The sequence below is a fragment of the Microtus ochrogaster genome, chromosome 5, assembly GCF_000317375.1.
Source record: "Microtus ochrogaster isolate Prairie Vole_2 chromosome 5, MicOch1.0, whole genome shotgun sequence".
NCBI lineage: Eukaryota > Metazoa > Chordata > Mammalia > Rodentia > Cricetidae > Microtus > Microtus ochrogaster.
Genome location: NC_022012.1, coordinates 50,846,967 through 50,856,288, shown reverse-complemented (window position 1 = coordinate 50,856,288; position 9,322 = coordinate 50,846,967). Strand labels below are relative to the sequence as shown.

Sequence of the window (9,322 nt, the reverse complement as noted above, 5' to 3'; positions counted from 1 at the left end):
CTCTCTCTCTCTCTCTCTCTCTCTCTCTCTCTCTCTCTCTCTCTCTCACACACACACACACACACACACACACACACACACACATACACACACCAGCTTCACTATCCTCATATCTATATGTATGGGTGGCCGGTGGCTACCACATTGGGTATGACGGCACACATGCAGAACCTTACTCAGTGCAGAAAATTCTGTTGGGCATACAGGTCTGGCAGTCCTTCCCGGGGCCTAGTGAGCCGTAGTGAGCCCAAGTGAGCCCAAGTGAGCCCAAGTGAGCCCTAGTGAACCCTAGTGAGCCCTAGTGAGCCCTAGTGAGCCCTAGTGAGCCCTAGTAGGCTGTGACCCTATGAGTCTGGGCCTCTGTCTTTAGATCTTCTTAAAGGGCCAGGACAAAATGGAACATCTTTGACCTTAAAGCCAGCATCCTGAAGAAGGGATGATTTGGAAGGGTCTCTGTGTGTGGTCACTACACCCCATCTCTCAGCCAGTCTCCACTTGGAGAAGGTGAGACAGAGGGTGGGGGCCCCTCAGGTGGCCCCCAGCTAGGAATGGGTCACTAGAGTAGTGTGAAGGTACAGCCCGTAGCCTTCTGATTGTTCACACAGGAGGGTGTGAGGAGCCCTGGCTCATCTCTTCCTTCTTTCAGGGGGAACCCTTGACTAGAGGCCTTCCTACCACCTGGGAACCTAGGAGTAGGGGTAAGATGCCAGGCTAAGGAAGCGAAGACAAGCCTGGCTGATCTCACCTCAGATTAGCTGTTAGTCCAACATTGCCGCTCCACTTCCCATCTTCCACCCCTCTGTCCCTCATAAGGCCCCTACAACTCACTCTCGATTCTCCTCTTTTCTAGGGATCCTAAGGCAATGTTCTGGCTGTCTTGAGTCTGTGGGCTGCACGGCCTCCTGCCCAACTCTTGGGGCTCTGACCAGCCTCAAGCTGATTCCTGTCCCTACCTGGTCTGAGGGGCCCCTCGTGCTTCAGTACTCAGTCAAACACTACAACAGTTACGGTAGGTGCACCCCAATCACCCCTGCACCCTAGCTCTTGGGATACCTGAGTGTTCTTGGCCCTGGAGGAGAAAGGACCCTTTTTGAATGATCCTTATCAGAATTATAAGTAGGGGTTGGGAAAACCCTGTTTCAAAGAAATGTAGTTATCAGCTCATATAGCCAGTGCCTAGTGATAGGACGAGCTTCAGGCAAAGCTTGGTTCAGCCGTTCAGACACTGTGAGAAGACTCTGACTTCTGACTGTGTCCCTTATGCCTCTTTCTGGGTGGTGGCTGCACTCTTCGTGGCATTTGACACAACCTGGGCCACTCTTCGTGGCATCTGACACAATCTGGGCCACTCTTCGTGGCATTTGACACAATCTGGGCCACTCTTCATGGCATTTGACACAATCTGAGTCAATGTATTTCTAGATTTAAGTCTGGGGTTGAAGATAGAAATCTGCTTTCATGATGAAACAATTAAAGCTCTAGCATTGACCACTTGGTCCTCATTGGTAGAATTTGGACCATTCTGAGCCTTTAACTGGGACTGTGGGTCTTGAAGACGCTGATGGTCTAGGGGATTAGGATCCAACCTTTCCCAGTCAGGGAACCAGGGCAGAGAGAAGGTTGTTCCTCAGAGAAATCTCAAAACCTTGCTGCAGGAGATGCGAGACTCTACAACTGAAAGAGACAAAGACAAATGGTTATTTCAGACAGATTTTTACCCCAACTGGACAGCCTGAAGCCAGACGAAATGGACATGAACATGCCGTGGGGCCTCAGATGAATCCCTAGCCCTCTTCTCTGAGTTTAGCTTCCTCATCTGGCAGGGCCACCAAAAGAGCTACCTGATATCTGGCAAGAGCTCAGGACACTCTCTTTCTCTTCCCCTTCCTGTTTCGGGGGATGTTTGAGACATCCATGTTTTCTTCATACTTGGGATCCACTGGGGAAGCGTGTTGGTCAGAATCCCCACAAGCAGGGCTTCAGCCAAGGTTTTGTATGCATGAGATCTGTAGAGAGTAGATTGTAGATCTGCTGAGGTTGAAGTGAAATGGGAGTCTGTTGGGGGATGTTCTTGGGTAAAGTCTGACTGGTCCTGCAGCACAGTTCAGAACCACGCCTGCATAAGGAGCCAGGCTCCCCACTCCGCATCAGTCAGGCATTAGCCATCCACAGGGCCCAGCATTGCTCAAGCAGGGGGTGCCCGTTTGAAGGGTATTTCTCTGGAGAAGGGGAGCAGCGGGCTGCTGCAGGGCTCTCCGACCCTGGAAGATGGGGTGCTGTCCCCTCTGCCTGGTCCCCAGCAGCTCTTCTCTTTCCTGCCCTTCCTATGTCCTTCCTTATTCTCCACCCTGGTCCACTGTTCAAGGCCCACTTCAGGTCTTCTTTTCCAGAGAGTCTTTGTCTGCTGTTCCAGCCAGCAGCTATCTCCAAGGGTCCATGTTCTTTGTAGGAGGACAGAGATGCAGGCAGCATTTCCTCACAAACACTTCATTGGTTACTGTATCAGTGCCAAAGCCTAGTGCTCTGTTTGCTTTGACTGCCAGGGAGCTCATAGACAAGGTGTAGCATTTTCTGCTAAGCCATCAGGAAACAAACATTCAATAAACCTGCTCCTGGCTTTGCCTTCACTCCTTTTATTCGCTGTCCTGGTTTTTTCTTTTGAAGCTGTGCTGCTGATGTCCCTTGAACTCTTTCGGAAAGAGGTGGGGCTCAGATAGCCAGGAGGGGCTGGAAGTGAACCCCACCGCTGACTGCAGACAAAGGTCAGCCTTGACCTTCCCAGAGGAGCCTGGGAAGAGGGTGTCCCCAACCCAGGTCCAGGCTCATGTCCAGGAGACAGACACCAGAGCCTGACCGTGGGGGCCCTGGCCAGTGCCCACCCTGCCCTCTGTGGCTTAAGAAAAGCATTGTTCTGCTCCCAGCCATCTCCTCCCTCCCTGACTTATCAGAAGCTAATGAAAGAGGCTGGAAACCCAATCCTCTGGTAATTAAATTTACTTAACGGGTATTCAAGTGGAGTAATGAGAAGTTTAATGCAGTGATTAGATTTTTCTTTAATTAATTAAAATGAGAGCTGTGTGTCTTGCCAGCAAGCCAACTTGACCCCATGCTTGAGAGCAACCGGCAGACAGTGGGGGACTTGGCTAAGTAAGAAGGGGCTCAAGGTGGTGGCATCCCCTGCCCCGGCACAGCTGCCCTCAAAAGTGATGCCTGCTCAGGCCACTCACCCAATCAGTGCTTGTTTCTGAGCTGGGGGAGGGCCAGGTCTGAGCCTCAGGCCCAAGGAACTGGGGATACCACCTTCAAAGAGCCCACAGGGAGCCATGTGATGATAAGAGAAGAGAGTTAGCAAAGCAGGTTTAAAAAAGCAGGAGGGTTTCCAGCAGAAGCGTTGAGGGTGGTACCTTCTGTATGTCCAGCCAGACCCAGGTTAGCGCTGAACCAGTTGTGCTGACAGGAAGTGGATTAATATGGAAGGAGAGTGGATAAGGCTAAGTGGATTGGGGCTCAGGCTGGCGCCGGTGACCTGTAGAGCCCTGTGCCTGGGCATCTGTTCCAGAAGGCTGGTCCTCTTTGTTATGTTGTCAGGGACATGTTTCCCCCTGAAGCCACTTTCGCTGGGTTCTGCCCATGGGGGGTGGGCACGGCAGTCTGGAAATGACACCTTAGTTGTGTGGAGTGGATATTGGATAGGTCTCTCCAGAGTAGAAAAACTCAGAAAAGACTGGTTAGGCCAGAGGCAGGATATATTGCCCCTAAGCAATGGGCAAGTGGTTTGGCTGCAGCCATATGTGAGCCAACCACTGTGCTGCATCTCCCAGCAGAGGAACGGGTGCTGGGGGTGGGAGGACTGAGTGGCCCTGTTTGTCTGTCCCCACTGCCAGCTCTGTCGCCTGTGGGCAGGACTCCCGTGCCAGACCCTGCTCAGAATGGCCTAGATGAATCAGACGTGGTCCTTGCCCACAGGGCTAGTGGGGGAGGTGAAATATAAACAGGAACAATAGGACTAAGTGATCAGAGCCAGGGTGGGGGCGGCCTTGGGGCTGGGGTGGTTCATGGATCTGTGTTTAAAGCATTGGCTTGGAGCGGGTAGGAGAGCCAGAGGTGGGGGTAGCAAGGAAAGGAAGATGAGGAGGAAGGCACCTGTGAGAGACTGGGGCCCCAGGAAAATGACTCTTCCTCAGGACCAGCTGTGACCCTCAGCTCCCAGGGAGCCAAGGTACTCATGTGTGGGAGGGTTGGCGGTGTGTCTGATGTTGGGCTGGTAGTGACACCTTTACTAAGAAGCCATGTGTGTTCCTTTCCTAGACGACTTGGGGACAGGCAGGGTACTGTGTGGTGATGTTCATCTGGATACTGCCAGGTCAGGCTGGCGTGTGCTAGGCCTGTGGCCTCCAGGCTTGCACACTGGAATACACTCACTCTGAGAGCAGGGGGTCAAGTACCTTCTTGTTACCACATGGAGGACACAGCTGGGCACTAGCAGGCCTGAGGGAGTCAATCAGAGAGCCTGGGCGATCAGGCTGACACCCAGAGCTGGGTCTTTGGCCTGGGGAAGTGAAGGAAGCCTCAGTTGGGCAGGCATGGGGCATGGAGTTATCTGACCATAGCTCAGAGCATGGCACTAGCCAGAGCTGAAGGGCCTTGTATCCCCCTCCTCTGCCCCCTCTGCCTCCCAGATCCCACACCTCTGCATCCCCTCATCTCTGTTTCCCTCATCCATGCCCATCCCTGAACATTTAGGAGTATAGAAGCCACCCATCTGAGAAAAGGGAAGCCAAGAGAGGGGTACAGTGGCCTACCTCCAATATCACACTAAGGGACAGAGTCTGAGATCACATTATCTTGAGTTCTCTCCCTAAAGAGATAGTTCACTCTTTCCCTGGGTGGGGGCCTTGAAGGGCAGGTACTTGCCCAAGCTGGCTCCTCACAGCAGGCACCCCAGGGAACAAGAGTATCCAGATGGTCCACCTGCCCTCAATGGTCTCTTCTAACCTTCTGCTGTCTGGGAAGCCAGGTCCATGGGTGAGAAGGTCAAGACCTGGGCTAAAGTCAGATCCTCCATCAAGGTACCCCTTCCTTCCCAGAGTTCTTCTCCACCATTGCCCTCTCCAAGGCTCCCTAGCATCTCCGCCATATCCCCATGGCTTCCTACCCTGCCTGTTTTCCAGTCAGAATCAGCGTTGTTCCCTGAGGCTTTGCATGCCTTTCCTCCCAGCCAGCCCTGGCTCTGGTGTTCCAGCTATGGGAGAGCCTTTCCTCGTCCTCTCCCACACACCCCCCCAGCAGCCTTCCACACTGGGCCCGGATGCCTTCTTCCTTCATGGCCCCTAACTGCAGACACAGCACCAGGCACCTCCCGTGGGCACCATCTCACAGCTATTGCCTGCCTACCTCTTGGGCTCTTGGGCACTCTCTTCTGATCTATCAGCCACTTGAGGAGTGGAGGGTATCATTTGTCCCTGGTGTCGTAGCCAAGTAGTCCCCTGAGCCTACCACACAGTAGGTACACAAGAGGTAGCTGAGGTTCCTTCACACCCATTATCCCCTCTTCTTGTGTTGTGATTTCTCTTCTGTCCTGGCTCAGTGGGTCCCTCATAGTGGGTCTGTAACAGGGTTCAACCCCTCCCCTACAGCTTCCAGGCTTCCTGCTTCAGTAACTTCCCTGCACACCCTCCTACCAGGCCCAGTTGTGGGGAGAAGCATCGAGACAAATGGCATCAGGGGCTCTTGGGCAAGCCTTAAGGCACAGCAGGCCCAGAACCAAGGGGTCCCTGCTTGGGCTGCTGAGACAGGTGGGAAGCTACCCAGGGCAGTGTCTGGGCTCCATTCCCTGTTTTCCTAATCCTGGCTGTGTGGCATGAGCAGATCCTACAACATCTTTGTGTTTAGCTTTCCTCTTCTCCTAAAGAGGCAACGGCAGGCCTGCTGCAGATGGTGGCAACACGGAGGAGTCAGTACGGCGTCAGGTCCGCCGTGCACTCAGGACACAGTGTGCATGCCCTCCGAACACTGCTACTGTTGCATGGCCTGATGAAGGTGTTTGGGGGTGGCATTTAGGAGGGATTTCAGAAGATAGGGACGTAAGAGCAGCAGCGTGAAAGGGGACTAGGTGAGGCACACAGACAGGAGAGAACCTGCCAGGGAGAAACCAAAGATGGTTGACAGGAAAGAGCTGCAGCCATGAAGGAGTGTCCTCACACGAGAAAGCCTCCCTCTCCCCACGCCTTCTCTGCTAGTACCTCCCTGCCATTGGTCAGGTGTGCCTCCTTCTAGAACTTTACCTCTGGCTTTACAAACGCATTTATTGTGTATTATTTTAGAAAGGGAATGGGATCATGTCTGTACATCATTCTGCAAGCCCCATTTGTCGTTACCAGTGTATGGGAGCATCTGTCAAGATCACAGCACCAGTCTATGGGTTCTTTTTAATCGTCGCCTAATATTCCATTGTTTGGACTCAGTGTAATTTATGTAACCAGTCCCTGCTTGATGGATACTTAGGTTGTCTCCAATCCTTCACTCTTGCAAACAATGCCTCCGTGACTAGCCTGGTGTATGTATCTCACTGACACACAGAGGCAGTTCCTTAGGATGGATTTCTAGGGTGGAGTTGCAGGGAGGGGGGTGCAGACATTAAGTTTTGACAGCTCCATTGCTCTTCTGAAAGATAAGGCCTGCTTCTGCCCATCCTTGGTGAGGGGAGCTGCTGCCCTCCACCTTCCACACCCAACACAGTCGGTCTTGTTAATTTTTGCCAATCTAGAAAAAACGCCTCGCTGTGGTTCCAGCACTCACTTTGCGCCTTCCCAATGAGGCCATCTTTTCATGTGGTGATTGGCCACAAGCACGTCTTCCTCTGTGAGTTGACTGTTTAGATCTTTTGCCCATTTTTTTCTTCTCCTTTTGCCTTTTTCTTATTGATATAAAGGAGCTTTTAGCACATTAGGAACGGTCAGACTTTTGTCTGTTGCTTGTGTTGGAAATATTCTCCCTAGCCAGCCGTTTGTCTTTTTAGCTCCGTTTCTGGCATCTCTGGCCATGTAGAGGCCTTACATCTTTATTTAGTCAAGTCTGTCAGGCTTCTCGGGGCCTCTGAGGCACACGTCTGGCTTGGAGAGATTTCCAGTAAGGCTTTTTCAGGGGAGCAGGGACAAGGTCAGGTGTGACTGGGATGGTCCTTCTGGCTGGAACTGAGACCCTTGTGCCAGACAAGATGGGAGAATGAGGGAGAGGCTGAGCTTGAAGAGTTTCTTCTCAAGCTCAGTGGCCATGGTGACAGGATGTGATAGTGGCAGGGAAAGAGGTCTAGCATGGTGATCGGCTTGGAGACCGCGTGACTGGTGCCACCACACCTGCAGGGGACAGGACGACGCACTCTGCAGGGCACAGGCATATAAGCACATACTTGTACACATGTGCATGCTTCATGCACATGCTTAGAGGTTCTGGATGGTGTCACATCTGTTCTATGGCCTGGTTGGGGAGGGTGTCTACTTTTTTAGAGTATATGTTTTACCTCTCCCCACCCCACTCTTCTCTCTCCCCTATTACTATAGGAAACTTGGTTCTCCCATAAGGAACATAAGACATTATTTTACTCATGGAAGGTCATAGAGTTACTAAAGTGCAAAGAGGTTGCTCTTTAGGTAACTCTGACCCAGCCTCCTCCACACAGAATTCCCGCTGTGGCCTTCTCTCCTTTCTAATGTGACCAACCGGAATCATCAGGGACTCTTAAGGACAATGAAGGAGCCTGTGTTTGATGTGTGGCTCTGTTCTTCTGAGACGGTTCATCCTTTTGTCCTTCTGTCCTCCATTCTGAGAGTGGTGCGATCACAGTGCCCACCTCCTCGGGTGTCTGTGGGCAGTGTGAATCAGTACGCCTAACACGGGGGCTCATTGGTACATCTGGCGGCGATGACGGCGGGGATGACAGTGCTGGCAATGGCTTCCCCTATGCCTTTTGTCAGCATTGCCTTTGCCTCCTCCTGTCTCTCCACTGTCAACCCCATCTGTATGTCCTCAGTCCCCCAGGAATCTTGTCACCATTTGCCTTGAACCTTTGTCCTCTGCTTTTTGTCTCAAACCTTTACAGACTGAATTAAAGCCATTCTGCCAGAAAGAAAAAAAAAATCAAAGAAGAGCAGATAGGGTGTTCTCTGGGGCTTCTCCTGAGGCCACTCTGATCAGGCGCTTCCTGCAAGCCTACCCATTCACCCATCATGGCCCAGTCTCTGAGAATCAACCAGACCATGAAGTCCAAGATGAAGACCCTGAGCAAGAATGCTCAGCTGCTTGTAGTATGAGCTGACCCAGCCCGGCTGCTCTAACCCCAAGCCAGTCCTGAAACCTGACCCGGGGAAAATCTCCTCTCAACACCCCTAGCCAGGAATCAGAAGCAGAATACACGGTGAATTCAGGGTACAGCTCCCAACCCGTGCCCATCTGGGCACCCCCCGTGAGTTCGATCAGGGTACAGCTCCAACCCGTGCCCATCTGGGTACCTCCCGTGAGTTTGAGTGTCACTGTGCGGTCCTTGAGTCTGAGAGTTCTCAGGTCTGCAGCGGGTGAAAATGCCTATGCTCACAAAAGTCACTAATCTTGAATTTTTGGATTTTCTACCCAAGTAGGGAAAGCCCAGGGAAGAAAAGAGTTGTCATTGCTGTTGCTAGTATCTCTGTTGTTCAGGGTAGTCTGTCCTTTACCAAAAACAGGGTGGGATGCTAGACTAGAGAAATGGCTCAATGGTCACTTTTCCAGAGGACCCAGGTTCGATTCCAACCAGCACCCACATGACAGCTCACAACTTCTATAACTTTAGCTCCAGGAAATCCAGCACCCTTCTCTGACCTCGAAGGGTACAGCAGGCATGTGGTTATAGACACACACGCAAACACCACACACATAAACTAAGATTTAAAAGGTGTTGGGATACCATTTGGTCCTGCCGGGCTGGATGGCTGCATCCCACAAAAGTTGTCAGTTCACAGCTGTCTTCCTGAAGCCCTGTCCCCAGATCCCTGAGGTCCCTTGCTCCAGGGGCATCTTCACTGTAAACAACCTCCATGCCCACCCAGTCCCCAACACATCCCATCCCTGCAGGATGCTTTACAAATGACACCACAGTTTACAGCACCCCTGGTAGGGTTCGAAACCAGATAGGCCTATGATGTGGGCATGGGAGTCAGTGCCCAGTTTCTCTGTTTCTCTCTCTGTCTCTCTCTCTCCCCCTCCATCTCTCTCTCTCTCCCCGTCTGTCTCTCTCTCTCCCCCTCCATCTCTCTCTCTCTCCCCCTCTGTCTCTCACTCCCCCTCCCTC

General features: G+C 52.3%; 1 protein-coding gene across 5 annotated transcripts in view; it reads left to right on the top strand.

The window, feature by feature from the left end:
* The window catches only part of Lingo1 (leucine rich repeat and Ig domain containing 1), a 163,211-nt gene that overhangs the window by 94,672 nt on the left and 59,217 nt on the right, over positions 1 to 9,322 (top strand). For 4 of the 5 annotated variants that reach the window (XM_026779143.1, XM_026779141.1, XM_026779142.1 and 1 more), the window contains one exon: positions 851 to 1,009. The gene's annotated coding sequence lies outside the window, so the exon portion shown is untranslated. Of the gene's footprint in view, positions 1 to 850; positions 1,010 to 9,322 lie in introns of those variants that run through there. The other variant, XM_026779138.1, reaches the window with a different exon arrangement.